General features: G+C 38.8%; 1 protein-coding gene across 1 annotated transcript in view; it reads right to left on the bottom strand.

Annotated features, from left to right (window-relative positions):
• Positions 1 to 19,080, bottom strand: part of LOC136857797 (uncharacterized) — a 61,879-nt gene that overhangs the window by 39,706 nt on the left and 3,093 nt on the right. The gene's annotated exons all lie outside the window — the stretch shown is intronic.

Raw genomic sequence — 19,080 nt, 5'->3', positions numbered from 1 at the left:
ACACATGGCTGCAAGATAAGAACTTCTTATTCGAGGAAAGCAATGTAGACCGAAAATAAAATACTGCATTGACAAGATATTTGAAGATGCTGGCTTCATATCCCTGAGATCATCAGCTTGTCATCCAGACCTAAATCCCATCAAATTAGTCTGGAAGAGGGTGAAGGGTAAAATTGCTGATAAAAATGTCTGTTATGTTTCTCTGTCAACACTGAAAACATTGACAAGAGGACTGAATGGATGAATTGAATGATTGAGAGAATGAATGGAAACTGTCAGTTCTAAAAGTGAAAGAAATACAAAGAAATGTACTGGAAATGGGATGCACTGCTGGAAGAAGAAATAGAGCGCTTAATAATTAAACTGGAATTCAACAGCAGCAGCGATGAATCGAGAGAAGACAGACATAGCAAGCAAAGCCTCTGAGAGAGAGAGAGAGAGAGAGAGAGAGGGAGAGAGAGGGAGAGAGAGAGAGAGAGAGAGAGAGAGAGAGAGAGAGAGAGAGAGAGAGAGAGAGAGAGAGAGAGAGAGAGAGAGAGAGAGGGGGGGGGGGGGGGAAATGAAGAATGAAATGAATTAATTATGGTGAATGAAATTGGGTAGACTGGTGGAAGGAATCGGCTGTGGCCTACGAATAGGCACTGTCCTGGCATTTGCCTGCAAGTGAAAATAGAAAACCACAGAAAACCATTCTCAGGACAGCCAATGGGGTTCCAATCCGCTCATCTCCCAAATGCAGAGCTTTGGCTGAACAGCCATAGCGTTCACACACGCAGCCACTCCGCTCGGTCAAGGTATGTAGTAAAATAAATTAGTATTTATAACTTTGTTAAATTCCTCTTTATCTAGCTCAAAAATCTAGTTAATATTTCACTTGTTTCAGTTTCTACACACACTACTACACAGTTATCTTCCATGGACAGGTTTTGACATGAAGAAGATCTTGGCAGAGGTATCCTGTGCCACATGCAAAGGCAAATTGATCACTACAAAATGCCATTCTGGCCATGTGAGCTTGCATCCGGGAGATAGTGGGTTTGAATCTCACTGTCAGCAGCCCTGAAGATGGTTTCCCATTTTCACACCAGGCAAATGCTGGGGCTGTACCTTAATTAAGGCCACGGCCGCTTCCTTCCAATTCCTAGGCCTTTCTTATCCCATCGTCGCCATAAGACCTATCTGCGTCGGTGCAACGTAAAGCCACTAGCAAAAAAAAAAAAAATAATAATTAGTGTAACACAAACTCCACATTCCTCTAGGTTTGTAGTACTTTTGTGTTGAATACAGTTCACAGAAATGGCTGTCTCTCAATTACCAAAGACTTGCTACTTTGACGGTTAGAGAACTGAAAATGAAATGCATTCTCCTTCGCTTAATACACTGATCTGCATGAATTTCATTTAAATTATTTTAAGACATATAGCTTCAGCAACAACGGAAGTGTTAGAGAAACAAAAATTCTTAAATAGCAAATCCTTGAGCTGCAAAGCTCTGCACGTCTGAAGTTGCTGCTACAATTTAAAGTTAAAAATTTCATGATTGTTCCGTACTGAATAGAGAAATATACAATATTAAATAGAAGCAAGGATCCACCTTTTCAACACTCTGTTATTAAGTTGAACCAAATAGAAGTTACAACCTGTTCATTTGGGACCGATTTCAACACATTTGAAGTGTCATCATCAACCAATTAACAAAGCACAGCCGAAATTATACCATAAAGTTCTAAAAACATATAATACAATGATCACAGTTAAAAATACGTAGAATAGTTAACACTATTTCATGGCGAAGCAATTCAGTTGATGTTCATAACACAATGATCACAGTCAAAAGAATAAAAAGATCAACACTATTTTGAGTCGAAACAATTCCAGTTGAAGTTCATAAGCAGGTGTTGTACAATCTTGCTATGCTGCATTCACATATGAATATGTATGAAGACGTTGTATTAAAGGTCAATAACGAGTTAAAGGACTTGTTCTCAGATGAAAACTTGAAGGATAACTCGTTATGAAACTGAACTTGTGATATGCAGTTATGTATAGCTGTTGCTAAGCAAGGTCTTGTAGGCATTTGGTTTTTCAGCCAAAGAGTGGAAAGCGATGTAATTGAAGTCTTAGGAATACAGTGTAGGGCGTAAGTTCAACAATTCACCAGGTGAGTTGGCCGTGCAGTAGAGAGCGCGCAGCTGTGAGCTTGCATCCGGGAGATAGTGGGTTCAAACCCCACTGTCGGCAGCCTTGAAAATGGTTTCCCATGTTCACACCAGGCAAATGCTGGGGCTGTACCTTAATTAAAGCCACGGCTGCTTCCTTCCCAGTCCTAGCCCTTTCCTATCCCACCGTCGCCATAAGACCTATCTGTGTACTTGCGACGTAGAGCAAAATAGCGAAAAAAAATTCAACAATTCAAAGCAGACATATAAATTTTAAAAATTTGAATCATTAAAAAAGAATAAAACCAAAAAAATATTTTTAAAATAGGAAGTAAATATAAAAGAATTACATTATGAGGCTCAACTCGAACAGCTTGCCGTGGTGATTGATAAATGTAATAATAATGTTATTTGCTTTACGTCCCACTAACTACTTTTACGGTCTTCGGAGACGCCGAGGTGCTGGAATTTAGTCCCGCAGGAGTTCTTTTACGTGCCAGTAAATCTACCGACACGAGGCTGTCGTATTTAAGCACCTTCAAATACCACCGGACTGAGCCAGGATCGAACCTGCCAAGTTGGGGTTAGAAGGCCAGCGCCTTAACCGTCTGAGCCACTCAGCCCGGCGATTGATAAATGTATGGGAGACGATAAACAGAGAAAAGGGTGGGGAATAATGAGTGCTTATTAGAGGGTGGGGAAAAAAAAAAAAAAAACTAGAAAAGGGGAGGGAGAATATATCTAAGGAGGATCATGAGGGTGTTGTGGAAAGGGCAAGTAGCATGAGAGGTTATTGTGTAAATTGTGAAAGATTGATCACTTACTTGCAGACTTGAGGTTAGTTGGAATGGAGATGAGAAAATCGAAAAGGGCATTAGGCTTCTCAGAAATATCTTTTTTTTTTTTTTGCTTTACGTCGCACCGACACAGATAGGTCTTATGGCGACGATGGGATAGGAAAGGCCTAGGAATTGGAAGGAAGCGGCCGTGGCCTTAATTAACATACAGCCCCAGCATTTGCCTGGTGTGAAAATGGGAAACCACGGAAAACCATCTTCAGGGCTGCCGACAGTGGGGCTCGAACCCACTATCTCCCGATTACTGGATACTGGCCGCACTTAAGCGACTGCAGCTATCGAGCTCGGTCTCAGAAATATCATTCAGGTTAAGGTTTGGACTGAAAAACTGGTCAAGGTGTAGAAAACAGTTTTCAGTGATGTCTAGGAGAGGGCCTTTATTAATGCTGAGAATTTCGATATCCTGGTCTATTGTAGTGAAAATATGTTTCGTGTTATGTATATGTTGCCCCACTGCTGAAACTCTGCTGTATTTTTTTGCATTAAAGTGTTCAAAGTATCTAATTTTGAAGTTAAGACCAGTTTGACCTATGTAAGAAGAGTTGCAGTTGTTGCATTTAAAATGGTATACACCTGACTTAGAAAAGACACTGGTTTTATTTAAGGAGTTGGAGTTATGTAATCATTCAAGGTTTCTCTTAATAGTACGAAAAGAAATCATGGTGTTGTGTTTTTTGAAGACATTAGCAATACTGTAGGCATTTTATATTGAATGTGAATCTGGAGTAAGCAGCTGGTTTAGGATTATCTTTTAAGAGCGTTGTATTAGGATGGTGTTTAAATTTGTTAATAATTTGTTCAATAAAAGATCTATTACAACCATTAAATTTGGCGATGGAGCAGATGATATTTAGTTCTTTATTTAAGTTATCCTTTGATAGCAGAATTTTGAAAGCACGGTTAACTATATTGTTGTACGAGGCGCGTTTATGTGTCTGTGGATGAAAATTCTTGTTTTATGCTATTACCTGTATGTGTGGGTTTTCTATAAATCATTTATGATAATGAGGACGGTAATCTGCTTATTGTTGTATCTAGAATCTTAACTGATTTGTTAGATTCTGTTTCAAGAGTGAATTTAAAATGCGGATCAATTTTATTGAGGTTATTTAGAGTAGATGCTGCATTAAAAACTGTACCATCTAGGATCACAAATGTGTCATCTACATACCTGGCCCAAAATAATATGTCGACGTTATCAATGAAATTGTGTTTTTTAAAAATCTAGGTATACTTCTGCTAAGATCCCTGAGGCTGGTGAACCCACTGCCAAACCATCTTGTTGATAAATTATATTGTCGAAGATGAACTACTAATTTTAAGATGGTCATGAAATCATTAATTTCAAGTTTGCTTTTAAGAAACTATACGTGTTTAAATTCTTCTCAAGATTTCTTCTCAATTATTTCCTAGGCTAAGTTATGAATATTTTAATTAGTTCATGTGTATTATTTTATAAGTGTGTTTGTCAAATGCTTCTTATAATTAATGTATTTTGAGCTGAAGATGGTTCTAAAAGGGCCAAAACTAGCACTCAAATATTAAATATTTGTATCGTACTTATATAGCATTGATTTGTAGAATAACCTTTGTAACATTTTTTGAAACTAGGTAGTCATTAATACAGAAATGAAAATCATTAACTATGATATCTTAGAAGGAATTGTACAGTAAAAAATTCTGTATGATTTGGTTTTACATGGTCCACCTATTCAACAAACACACGCGAATACAACTATACCTTAGTATCAGTTATATCCTCATTATTTTGGTACTAGTTTTGACCTTTTTGGTCATCGTCAGCCATCACAATCATTGGTACATAAAAACATTAAAACACCTGAATCCGTTTAAAAACATAAACACACATAAGAACACTTTAAAAACACTCCAAAAATGTCTGTGTAGTGATCTTGACAGTGACAATCAATCAAAAAGACAGTCGTAATTGCCAACTATAACAGTCTTGATTTAACATCGGGTTTAGGAAAGGTTATTCCACTGACGCTCAACTTGTAGGATTCCAGCGAGATATAACAGATATCCTGGATTCAGGAGGTCAAATGGACTGTATTACGATTGACCTATCTAAGGCATTTGATAGAGTAGATCATGGGAGACTACTGGCAAAAATGAGTGCAACTGGACTAGACAAAAGAGTGACTGAATGGGTGGCTATGTTTCTAGAAAATAGATCTCAGAGATTTAGAGTAAGCAAAGCTTTATCTGACCCTGTAATAATTAAGAGGGGAATTCCTCAAGGCAGTATTATTGGACCTTTATGTTTTCTTACATATATATCAATGATATGAGAAAAGAAGTGGAATTAGAGATAAGGCTTTTTGCGGATGATGTTATTCTGTACAGAGCAATAAATAAATTGCTAGATTGTGGGGAACTGCAAAATGACCTTGATAATGTTGTGAGATGGACAGTAGGCAATGGTATAATGATAAATGGGGATAAAAGTCAGGTTGTGAGTTTCACAAATAGGAAAAGTCCTCTCAGTTTTAATTACTGCGTTGATCCCCTTTGGGGATCATTATAAGTACCTAGGTGTTCATATAAGGAAAGATCTTCATTGGGGTAATCACATAAATATGATTGTAAATAAAGGGTACAGACCTCTGCACATGGTTATGAGAGTATTTAGGGGTTGTAGTAAGGATGTAAAGGAGAGGGCATATAAGTCTCTGGTAAGACCCCAACTAGAGTATGGTTCCAGTGCATGGGACCCTCACCAGGATTACTTAATTCAAGAACTGTAAAAAAAAATCCAAAGAAAAGCACTTTGATTTGTTCTGGGTGATTTCCGACAAAAGAACAGCGTTACAAAAATGTTGCAAAGTTTGGGCAGAGAAGACTGGGAGAAAGGAGGCGAGCTGCTCGACTACGTGGTATGTAAATACAAAGTATATTACAAGTGTTATTTTTAATATCCACCTAATCAATACAAGGAGATCTAGTAAATTAAGAATTAAATCTTATCATAAAAAGTTACAAGGGACATGTTTCGCCCATATTAAGGGCATCATCAGCCTCAAACTCAAACTTCGTCGCCATACGACCTATCTGTGTCGGTGCGACGTAAAGCCCCAAGAAAAAAAAAACCTCAAACCTGTAAGGTAAATAATCAGGATCCTGATTGTTCTTACAAATTGTAAAAAGAGGATATCAATGTAGGTGTTTGTCTAACATAAAATGATAAGAATGTCCTCGGTTAAAATCGTAGTATCAAGCTGCATGTCACAAGTTCACAAGATTACACTTTCCGGAGCGCTGAGTCAATGCGCCCAAAACCTGTTGAGAGTAGAGCAATAGACAGCTCAGTCTTTATAATGAAATAGAAATGTGTTTCCTTGAATACTCCTATTGGAGGATAAGAAAAAGTAAAGCTGATAGACTGTTAAAGATGTTAATTTAGTATGTTCAGATAAGACAACAGTCTTCTTAAGTAGCTGTTCAGCTGCCGATAGTCTTTGTATTGAATAGGTGGATATTAAAAATAACACTTGTAACACACTTTGTATTTACATACATTTTAATACGGACCTAACATGAGAATTATAACATGTAAGTGGTATGTTCCGAGCTGCCAGTGGAGAGGTGGCGTGGTATGACATCAGTAGACGAATAAGTTTGAGTGGTGTCTTTAAAAGTAGAGAAAATCACAATATGAAGATAAAGCTGGAATTCAAGAGGACAAATATTCGCTGATAGGAAGGGGAGTTAGAGATTGGAATAACTTACCAAGGGGATATACTAAAGACAATGGGTTGGGATATAGTACCATATCTGAAGTACTTATTTGATTATCGTTTGCATGAAGGAACTTTACCAAATGAATGAAGAGCTGCTATAGTAGCCCCTGTATATAAAGGAAATGGTGATAGACATAAAGCTGAAAATTACAGGCCAGTGAGTTTGACATGCATGTATGTAAGCTTTGGGAAAGCATTCTTTTTGATTATATTAGACATGTTTGCAAAATTAATAACTGGTTTGATAGAAGGCAGTTTGGGTTTAGGAAAGGTTATTCCACTGAAGCCCAACTTGTAGGATTCCAGCAAGATATAGAAGATACCGTGGATTCAGGAGGTCAGTAGGACTGTATAGCGATTGACCTGTCTAAAGCATTTGATAGGGTAGATCATGGGATACTACTGGCAAAAATGAGTGCAATTGGACTAGACAAAAGAGTGACTGAATGGGTGGCTCTGTTTCTAGAAAATAGAGAATTACAGTAGGTGAAGCTTTACCTGTCCCTGTAAAAATTAAGAGGGGAATTCCTCAAGGCAGTAATATTGGACCTTTATGTTTTCTTATATATATAAATGATATGTGTAAAGTTGAATCAGAGATATGGCTTTTTGCAGATTATGATATTCTGTACAGAGTAATAAATAAATTGCTAGATTGTGAGGAACTGCAAAATGACCTTGATAATGTTGTGAGATGGACAGTAGGCAATGGTATGATGATAAACGGGGATAAAAGTCAGGTTGTGAGTTTCACAAATAGGAAAAGTCCTCTCAGTTTTAATTACTGCGTTGATGGGGCGAAAGTACCCTTTGGGGATCACTAAAAATACCTAGGTATTAATATAAGGAAAGATCTTCATTGGGGTAATCACATAAATGGAATTGTAAATAAAGGGTACAGATCTCTGCACATGGTTATGAGAGTATTTAGGGGTTGTAGTAAGGATGTAAAGGAGAGAGCATATTTGTCTCTGGTGAGACCCCAACTAGAGTATGGTTCCAGTGTACGGGACCCTCACCAGGATTACTTTATTCAGGAACTGGAAAAAATCCAAAGAAAAGCAGCTCAATTTGTTCTGGGCGATTTCCGACAAAAGAGTAGCGTTACAAAAATATTGCAAAGTTTGCGCAGGGAAAACTTGGGAGAAAGGAGACGAGTTGCTCGACTAAGTGGTATGTTCCGAGCTGTCAGTGGAGAGATAGCGTGGGAGGACATCAGTAGACGAATAAGTTTGGATGGTGTCTTTAAAAGTAGGAAAGATCACAATATGAAGATAAAGTTGGAATTCAAGAGGACAAATTGGGGCAAATATTTGTTTATAGGAAGGGGAGTTAGAGATTGGAATGACTTACCAAAGGAGATATTCAATAAATTTCCAATTTCTTTGCAATCATTTAAGAAAAGGCTAGGAAAACAACAGATAGGGAATCTGCCACCTGGACGACTGCCCTAAATGCAGATCATAGTGATTGATTGAAGGGAGATGTTCAATAAATTTCCCAATTTCTTTGCATTCATTTAAGAAAAGGCTAGGAAAACAACAGATAGGGAATCTGCCACCTGGGCGACTACCCTAAATGCAGATCAGTAGTGATTGATTGATTGATCGACATCGGTGCTTATAACACACCTGTCCTTGAATGAAGCTTGGAGAGGTGCCAACCTTTGAAGGGCGCTATCAGTAATCCCATTTTTAACTCGCGAACCCCCCCGTTATAAACGTTTACAAGTCAAATCCAAAGCACCCCGTCTGCCCTTTCCTACAGCAATCTATTCCAAAGTATATCATAATATGCAATAAAATGTGCTCATTACCTGTTAGTTCTGCGATAAAAAAATTCCAAATTCCTTGTAACTTGTTTCACACCCAGCAGCTGCTTTTCAGTGTACGTTTTCTTGAAAGATACTTCCCCCGAGATGATATTTTCGTCTTCAGAACCATAAGTGATTGCAATGTGGATGTACTTAATGTAGGCCTGAATTCTGTCTGATTTTCCCTAACAACACTGAAACTCTTTCTGTGCAAGAGTTACTATGAGGTACACTTAGTACTGCAAATACAACATTACTTAAGATTTTATACTTAATTTGTCCACTTTCATCTTTAAGCTCTGCAATGTTGCCCCAATTCACATCAATGTTAGCCCACGTACAATATATTCTGGGAAAGTATCACCCTGGTAAACTGCAAATTCCTCTTCAAGTTTATCATGTTCACTTTCTTTGACCAAAGTTGGGAATCTTCGAACTAAGTATTCAAGAGATGAATAGGAAATCTTCATTCTGAGAGAGATGTCTACAACTTCGGCATGATGAAAGAATTCATCATCAAGGGCTAATTTCCTGATAATATAACTACAAGCTGCCATATAAAACTCTCTTACAGAATTATAAAACATCTCTTCATCACAGTCATTTTCAAGTATGCCCTAGCTTTTGCCCCAATTATCAAGTCCTCATTGGCTTTCTGGTATTTCCTGCTCTTGAATTCAATACTCAAAAAGGGAGTAAGATTCTGACTGAATAGAACATTGCTGAACAAATCTGACCAATAGGTCAGTTAAAAGACCAGTAAGCTTCCTCCTAAGAAGATGTATGGCTGGAACATCTTGTTGCAGAAATATATTCACTGAGTTATAAACAGAAAGTTTACTCTGAAGAAAGTAGCAAAACAGTTTTTTTGTGTGGGTCTTGTATGAAAGATTTCAAAGTTTCAAACTGCTTGGTGGTCTCATTTTTATGGTGGGTCTCACTACAAAACATGAGTGTCAAAGCTTCCCACTGCTCAAGAACTCTATCAATAGACTGAAGAAGTGAGAGCCAACACATACTAACATATACCAAAATTTTGTGTCCCTCTGTGCCACAAACCACCTGATAAACTTTCAAGGTGTTTTGCCTTTTAGAACCTTTTAGAACCAAAAATTCTCTACATTGACTGGTAATTGGGCTGCTGTTTTTGTGCACAGATGTGTATGAGATGACATGAACAACCTGGGACATAAACAAAAGAATGCCTGTCCTTCACAAATTTGGCAACACCTTTATTTGCCCCTATCATCGTGTATGCATTGTCAGATGAAAAAGAAATGCAACTTTCCTATGGAATGGCTAAAGAAGACAATTCACTATTAATTACAGAGAAAATTTCCTCACCTGTATTGTTGGTACTCTCTAACAATGACGATAGAAGAGTTGATATTTGGCCTCTTGAGCATTAAAGAAAAAGACAACTATAGGATAAAATTTAACTGCATTTAAATCCGTACTACCATCAGCAGCCAAAGAAAAAGGCGTTATTTGCAAAAGTTCACTTATTTCCTTTTTTGCCTCAGATGCTGTGTATTGAACTAAAGCAGAGGTTTCAGTTCTTGCACAACCATATTTCTGAGATATTTTAGAGTCGGGGAATATTGATCTAAACAAATTTCCAGCGTGATCTGAAAGTGATAACAAATATTATGCTCCAAAAGAAATGATGTGTACAGCAATTCGGCATTTATTACCACAGTTTCATTACCTTTTACAAAGAACGATGAAACAGGCTGGTTTCGTAATTTTGATTTACCGTATGTGTGATGTTTCTTGGATTCTATGTGTCGTCTGCAATCATCACGTCCACTGTGAGCCACAGAGAAATCACACGAACACACACTGCAGAACACGTGGTTTTCACTAACACAAGAAGCAAGTAGGCATGGCCATTCCTTTGTGTAACCGTCTCGATATTTCTGTAACACTGCCGTCTGCTTAGAAGAAGATGCAATTTGACAATTGCCCCGCTTCATTTTACAAAACCAATCACTTCTTTTCGAATCAACGACAAGGATAATTAGAACTGAAATGCGCTAAATATACCACTCGTTCTACGCACACAACAGACAGACAGCCGAATGCGTGCACTGGAGAACCAAAGAGAATTACAGCTGAGCAAGGAGTAGAGCCTACCTCACAGCCGACTCGATGCGTCATTCTAGCTAAGAGAGCAGCGTATATCTATGTAGCAGGCCGTGATTTCACAACACTTGCGGGAAACAAAAGGAAGTGATGACCAAATATGTTTAGTTGCCAACTTACGAACATTGAAATGAGGGGGGGTTGACCAGTAATGCTCTAAGGGATTGAACATTTTTTACTTCTTTCCTTTTTTTCGTAGAAATTAATTTTTATCGTGACAATGTTACTTTTCCGTAATAATTTCCCCTTCGACTGTAATGCCGTAATCATGAAGTGAAATCCGTAATAGTTGGCACCTCTGAGCTTGTAACTTGTGATAGTCACTAAACTGAGGTGTGTGACCATGAATGAGGGGGACATCTGTAAAATAGTAAAACAGATCCTTACAGACCAACAAAACTCTTGAGGCAGGTTGCCAATGGATTGTGGGTTTGAAATAAGAAACAATGTCTGGAAAAGAAAACTTGTACATTAATCAGTTAATAGGGTTCTTTTGATTTGTTTTCCAGACATTATTTCTGGTTTCAAATATACGATCCATTGACAACCTGCCTCAATGGTTTTATTGGTCTGTAAGAATCTATTTTACTATTTTACGTATGTCCCCCTTATTCATAGTCACACACCTCAGTTTTAGTGACTACCACAAGTTACAAGCTTCATTCAAGGACAGGTTTATATTCACCGATGTTAAATCAAGACTGTTATAGTTGACAATTATGACTGCTGATCTGATCGTCACTGTCAAGATCACTACACAGACTTTTTTGGAGTGTTTTATAAAGTGTTTTTATGTGTGTTTATGTTTTTAGACAGATTCAGGTGTTTACTTATTTATTTATTTATTTATTTATTTATTTATTTATTTATTTATTTACTTATTTATTTATTCACGAAGCACAAGATACAGCTACACTGAGCAAATTTCACTTGCACTGTCAACAGACTATTTAACAAACGTAAACTTTCATAATAAAATATAACAAACATAACAAAATATAACAAGATCAGATACACATCCTACTAATAACTGTCCAAATCGAAAACCATGAGAATGTCCAGGTTCATAGCCAAGTCGTCGTGGGTCAAGATGGCGGTATAATCCCTTCACATCAACTTATCTTTAAGATACTATTTACACACCTCTCGAATACACTTTTATTTGATGATATCAAGCTCTTGTCTCCTATTAATATTCCTTACAACTCCTAGGCCTTTCCTATCCCATCGTCACCATAAGACCTATCTGTGTCGGTGCGACGTAAAGCCCCTAGCAAAAAAAAATATGTTGTTAAAGAGTGTTGGGAGGCGGATTAGGAAAGATCGTTGAAGTATTGAGTGCTGAGTGTGGGGAATGTGGAGAAGGTCTTTGGTTCTGGTGGAGCGGGAAGGAACGCGGAGAGAGAAGAGTGAGACAAGATGTTCCGAGCGGTAATGTGGATTTAAGATCTCGTGGAGGAAACTCAGGTCAGCTACCTGTTGCCTGATGTGCAGCGGTGACACATTAATTGCTATTAATACCTGCTGCGTAGACAGATTTCTGAGCTTGGGGTTTCTGTTCCTTACAATTGCAGCAAAGAAGGACACTGCTCTGTCTAACTGCTTAGTATTCGAGGGGGCGGCTGTTGTCCAAATCGGAGATCAGTAGTTTAAGAGAGGTTGAACGATCGTGAGGAAGAAGTGACGAAGAGCAATGGGGTCAGAAATTTCTGTGAAGCGATAGAGAATGCCTAGTAATTTCATAGCCTTGGTTGTATATGTTTCTATATGGATCTTAAATTGTAATTTTGTATCGAATATTACACCTAGGTCACGCTGTTGCGTAACCACGGTGATGGGCTTGTCGAGTAGGTAATATGATGTCGGTAGAGGAGATTTACATAGTGTTATGGTCATGTGGCTGCATTTTTGTGGATTGGGGATTAGTTTCCAAGTACGGCACCAGTTCGAGAGGGCATTAAGTGAGGACTGTAGCAGAGCTGCATCTGCTGGATTCCTGATCTCCCTAAATATCTTGCAGTTGTCAGCAAAGAGTAGGGTATTCACTGTTTCATTGAGTTCGGACAGCAGATCGTCCATAAACAAAGAAAACAGCATGGGGCCAAGAGTACTGCCTTGTGGGACACCGGAGGTGACTGGTAACCATGAGGGTGAAGTGCCTGATATTACCACTCTCTGCCAACAGTTATGTAGGAAGCCAGCAAGAAGGGTCAGAAGACTGCCATGTATATTAAATCGTTCGGAGAGTTTATGGAGCAACAGAGTATGGTCTACAAAATCGAAAGCTTTCGAAATGTCTACATAGCAGATATCCAGCTGTGATTTAGCTGCAATGGCGTGTGATGCAAAGCTATGCAGAGTGGCCAGGTTTGTTAGACAAGAGCCACCTGGTAGAAAACCATGCTGCTTGGTTGAGATATACGGCAAAGTGAATGCGAGGAGACGCTGGTGTATAATTTTTTCAAAGATAAAGGATAGTGTGGGGAGAATAGAGATTGGTCGGTAAGATGAAACATTAAATTTGTTGCCTGATTTGAGAAGTGGAACAATATTTGCCTGTTTCCAGGTAATAGGAAAATAGCCCGCGGCAAAACATCTGTTAAATAATTTAGAGAGAGGGACGGAAAGAGTGCTGGCAGTATTTTTTAGGAAAAGAGGACCTATATTGTCGGCACCGGTAGCTTTGTTGGTACGAAGAGTTTGAAGAAGGTTATGAACTTCACTTGGTGTGGTAGTTATGCTTGATAGGGTTCTGTTTAAAGCTGTACCAACGGGAGGGAGCGGTTGATTTTGTAAGGGAGGGGAGAAGTTGGATAAGAAATACCTGTTGAACAGTTCATTACGATCGGCGCCATCTGCTGTTGCATCGTTGTGGTTCACGCTGACAGGAATCCGCTCCGTCCTTCTCCGTGTGTTGATGAGACTCCAGTAGCACTTGGGATTGCTGCGGACGTTTTCAGTGACAGTGTCTACGTGTGTTTTGTAGTCTCTTCTGACCATAAACCTTGCATGGCGGCGGATTTTAACGAAGGTATTACGAGTGTGTGGTTAGGGAAGTCTTTCCACAAGCGCCAAGCTCTCTTCTTATTAAATAGTATCAATCTGGTCTCTTGTGATATCCAGTGTTGATGTTTGCTAGTAGTATCCCGTTGTGCAGGTACGAAGTCTTTAATTGCAGCTTGCAGCCAGTCGTACAGCAGGTCAAGAGCCGATTCGATATCAGCTATTTCGAGCAGACTCCAGGGAAGGCATTCCAGGGCACGACACATTGCAGGCCAGTCGGCACGGCGCCAGATGTAGGTAGGGCGGTAGGATGTCCTGCTGTGAGGCTTTGAGGAGGGGTGGGGAAGGAGGAATGTAGCATCGAGGGACTGGTGGTCGCACAGGAAAAGGTTTCTGCCTGGGGTTATGTTTTTATGTACCGCACCAATGATTGTGACGGCTGATGATGACCAAAAAGGTTGAAACAAATACCAAAATATAAAATGAGGATATAAGTGATATACAATATAGTTGTATTCACATGTGTTTGTACTGAATAGGTGGACCATTTAAAACCAAATCATACGTAAATGGTGTGAATACGGATCAAACATGAAACTTATAGCATATGACAGTAAAACGTTATCACCTGTTGTGCACCTGTAATGCTCAGGTACCTCACTAAGTTCGTCAATTGTATGAGGGCTTGACAGTATCTCTCAGGCACTCACATGTAATAGTTTTCCTCAGATTTTGTCGGTCAAGTAGCCGCTTATACACTTGAAGAACTTCTCTTGATTTGCTTAAAGTTAGTATATTTGAGCCAGTGGAATTTTTGGATATTTGCAGACAAACCTCTTTACATTCCCCACAAATTTTGAAGATTTTTGACTTCTTTCAAATTTGGCACATGTACATGCTCGGATTCTTCTGGGCCTTTTAATACCAATATGTTTGTTGAATTACTTTTCATTATAGGTCACCTCAGGCACTCTTTTTTTTTTGTGTCTACAATTTCAATATATCTTTTCATTCCTTTCTGAAGGTAGCCCACTGACATCAAATAGAAGAAACACCTGCACCAGGCAAGCCGAATGTGTCCTCAGACACTCTCAGCACTAAAAGCCATATAATAAATAGAAAGAACTCCTTTCTGAATGTTTTGCAGAACAGATATCCATTAACGTGTACTACATGAATTTATCATTTCAACCATTATAATTACTGAAATTTGTAAGGACTGTAATATCAAAACTAATAAATGTACGTATATAGAAATAATAACAATCAGTACCGCACATGCAGTACAGATGGAAATAAAATCAATCTTGGAAAATTGCAGTAGAAAATACTATTTGGGAAGAGATGCACTGGGAAATACAAAATGGGAAAAATGGAGAGAAAAATTTGAATGGGGAATAAAAAGAGTATGCAGAAATAAATGGCTTTGGGAAATAACATTACATACATACATACATTATCATTATAGACCGTTACGCCTTTCAGCGTTCAGTCTGCAGACCTCTGTGAATTTACTACACATCGCCACAAACCTCTATTTGCAACTAGTGCTGTGGCCTCATTTAGTTTTATACCTCTTATCTTTAAATCGTTAGAAAGCGAGTCTAACCATCGTCGTCTTGTTCTCCCTCTACTTCTCTTACCCTCCATAACAGAGTCCATTATTCTCCTAGGAAATCTATCCCCCTCCATTCACCTCATATGACCCCACCACCGAAGCCGGTTTATGGGTACAGCTTCATCCATCCAGTTCATTCCTAACTTACCCTTTATCTCCTCATTCCGAGTACCCTCCTGCCATTGTGCCCACCTGTTTGGACCAGCAATCATTCTCGCTACTTTATGTCTGTTACTTCCAACTTATGAATAAGATGTCCTGAGTCCACCCAGCTTTCGCTCCCGTAAAGCAAAGTTGGTCAAAAAACAGACAGATGTAAAGATAGTTTCGTCCAGGAGCTGACTTCCTTCTTACAGAATACTGTTGATTGCAACTGCAAACTCACTGCATTAGCTTTACTATACCTTGATTCACTCTCAGTTACTATATTACCATCCTAGGAGAACAAGCAACCTAAATACATGAAATTATCTACCTGTTCCAGCTTTGTATCACCAATCTGACATTCAATTCTGCTGAATTTCTTACTTACTGACATCAATTTGGTCTTTGAAAGGCTAATTTTCATACCATACTCATTGCACCTATTTTCAAGTTTCAAAATATTAGACTGCAGGCTTTCGGCACAATCTGCTATTAAGACCAAGTCGTCAGCATAGGCCAGACTGCTTACTACATTTCCTCCTACCTGAATCCCTCCCTGCCACTTTATGACTTTCAGCAGATGATCCATGTAAACTATGAACAGCAAAGGTGAAAGATTCTAGCCTTGTCTAACACCTGTAATACCAGTACCCTGAACCAAGAACTAATTCTACCATCAATTCCCACTGAAGCCTAATTGTCAAAATTTTTTTTTTTTCTTTTTTTGCTATTTTGCTTTACGTCGCACCGACACAGATATGTCTTATGGCGACGAAATTGTCAAAATAAATGCCTTTGATTGATTTTAACAATCTACTTTTAATTCAATAGTCTCCCAGTATGGCAGAGATCTTTTCCCTTGGTATCCTGTGATATGCTTTCTCTAGATCTACAAAACATAAACACAGCTGTCTATTCCTCTCGTATTATTTTTCAATTACCTGGCGCATACTGAAAATCTGATCCTGACAGTCCCTCTGTGGTCTAAAACTGCACTGGTTTTCATCCAACTTCCTCTCAACCACTGATCGCACCCTCCCTTCCAAGATTCCTTTGCCTGGTATACTAATCAATGAGATACCTCAATAGTTGTTGCAATCCTTCCTGTTCCCTTGCTTACAGATCAGCACAATTACAGCTTTTGTCCAATCTCAAGGTACCTTACCGACACCCCATGCTAATCTTACTACTCCATAAAGCCATTTCATCCTTGCCTTCCCACTATAGTTCACAATTTCAGGTCTAATTTCATCTATTCCTGCTGCTTCATTACAATGGAGTTTATTTATCATCCTTTCCACTTCCTCAAGCGTAATTTCACCAATATAATTTTCCTTCTCCCCATGAACTTGGCTGTTCGCATCACCACCTGGAAGATTTTCTTTTACGTTCAGATGATGTTCAAAATATTCCCTCCACCTATCCAGTGATTCCCTGGGATCTATTATAAGTTCACAGATGTAAAAATAGTTTTGTCCAGGATTCCCTGATGCTTGACCTAGCCTTTCCAGATTATTACGACTTCTTTTTGGATTCAACAACTATTTGTTTTGCTCTGTTTCTTTCATCTATGTACAATTCCCTGTCTGCATCAGCCCTTGTTTGGAGCCATTCTTGATAAGCCTTCTTTCTACATTTACAAGCGGCTCTCACTTCATCATTCCACCAAGATGTTCGCTTTTTCCTATCTTTACACCCAGTTGTTTCTAAGCATTCCCCTGCTGTTTCTACTACAGCATCCCTGTATGCCACCCATTCTCCTTCTATATCCTGAACCTGCTTACTGTCTACTGTTCGAAACTTCTCACTAATCATATCAATGCACTTCTGTTTAATTTCCTCATCCTGGAGATTTTCTACCCTTATTCGTTTGTAGGCAGATTTCACTTTCTCTATCCTAGGCCTAGAGATACTTAGTTCACTAGAGATAGTGGTCTGTACCATCAAAAAATCCGTGGAAAACTTGTACATTCGTAACAGACTTCCTGAATTCAAAGTCGGTTAAGATAGAGTCTATTATGGATCTGGTGCCCCTAGCCTCCCACGTGTAGCAGTGAATAGCCTTATGCTTGAAGAATGTATTTGTAACTGCTAAACCCATACTAGCACAGAAGTCCAGCAAACGCTTCCTATTCCCAATAACTTCCTTATCTTCCCCACATTTACCAATCACCCTTTTGTATCCTTCAGTTTTATTTCCAACTCTCGGATTGAAATCGCCCATTAGCACTATCCTATCCTTGCTGTTGACCCTGACTACGATGTCACTCAATGCTTCATAAAACTCGTCAACTTTGTCCTCATCTGCACCCTAACATGGTGAATACACTGAGACAATTCTCATCCTAAATCCTCCAACCAACAAATCTACCCACATCATTCGCTCATTTACGTGCTTAACAGAAACTATGTTCCATGCAATGGTATTCCTGATAAACACCCCCACCCCAGACTCTGCCCTTCCCTTTTTAACACCTGTAAAGTACACTTTATAATCTCTTCCTCTTTATATCCCTTTACCTGAATATCACTTACTCCTAGCACATCCAGATGCATCCTCTTTGCTGACTCAGCCAGTTCTACTTTCTCCATAAGCCCCATTAATATTGATAGCTCTCCATCGAATTCCATTTCGTTCGCCAAGTTGTTTCCAAGGAGACCAACGCCTGTCAAATGGGAGTGGAACTCCTTACTCCCATAGGTCCGAGGCTTGCTTAAAATGTTCTGAGCTCGGTAAATTCATGAAGCAGGATGCTACCCTACTTGCACATAGTCCACGTGAGGATCTCTCCTCTAATGGGTTAGGGACCACAGGTGGATTGTATAGTCCTAGTCGTCTGAGCACAAAGAGGGCCATGACTCCGAATATGTCCGAGATGCCCACTACCATTCCATAGCAACTGGTATCCCGACTCTCAGGACCACTTACTAGGCCACTCAGCCGTTGCCCATGGTTCACAAACTAGGACGTGACTACAGTAACCCACACCATGAACCAACATTTTTGAAAAAAATAGGGAAAAATTACCTATAATCAACAACTTGGACAATGTAGCATCTGATAGGCCAATGTGGTGATGTAGGCCTATTGTCCATGAAGGCTCACAATATTTTAAACAACAGCAATGAAGGCATGAGTCCAATAAAAGGTGTGAATGTAGAGTATATTTCGAGAATGTATTTAATATGTCTGTATTAGCCACGTGCTAAAAAAACTATTACTGAACTATTCCACAGACGGGAAAGCCCATGGGATTACCTATTTTGATCAGTTAACATAATGTTGATAAACTTAACCATAATAGGTATTTTATTTGATCCTGTATTGACTTGTTTGAAGCTCTTAAAAAAACTATTATAGTTTTATTTGAGTCCACCTTGTCAATACACCTTATGATGAAGGGAATGGATGATTGTCCTGAAACCTGTATGTTAAATGAATAATTATCTTCTATCATTATAAGGTGTATTGACAAGGTGGACTCAAAATAAAAACTATAATAGTTTCTTTAATAGATTCAGTTAGCATATGTCATATAGATACCCAGATAACATTAATCACTAAAGCTTTGATGTTTCTC

This window comes from Anabrus simplex, chromosome 1 (genome assembly GCF_040414725.1).
Source record: "Anabrus simplex isolate iqAnaSimp1 chromosome 1, ASM4041472v1, whole genome shotgun sequence".
NCBI lineage: Eukaryota > Metazoa > Arthropoda > Insecta > Orthoptera > Tettigoniidae > Anabrus > Anabrus simplex.
Note: the sequence above shows the minus strand (reverse complement) of the source record. Positions and strands in the feature narration are given on the sequence as shown.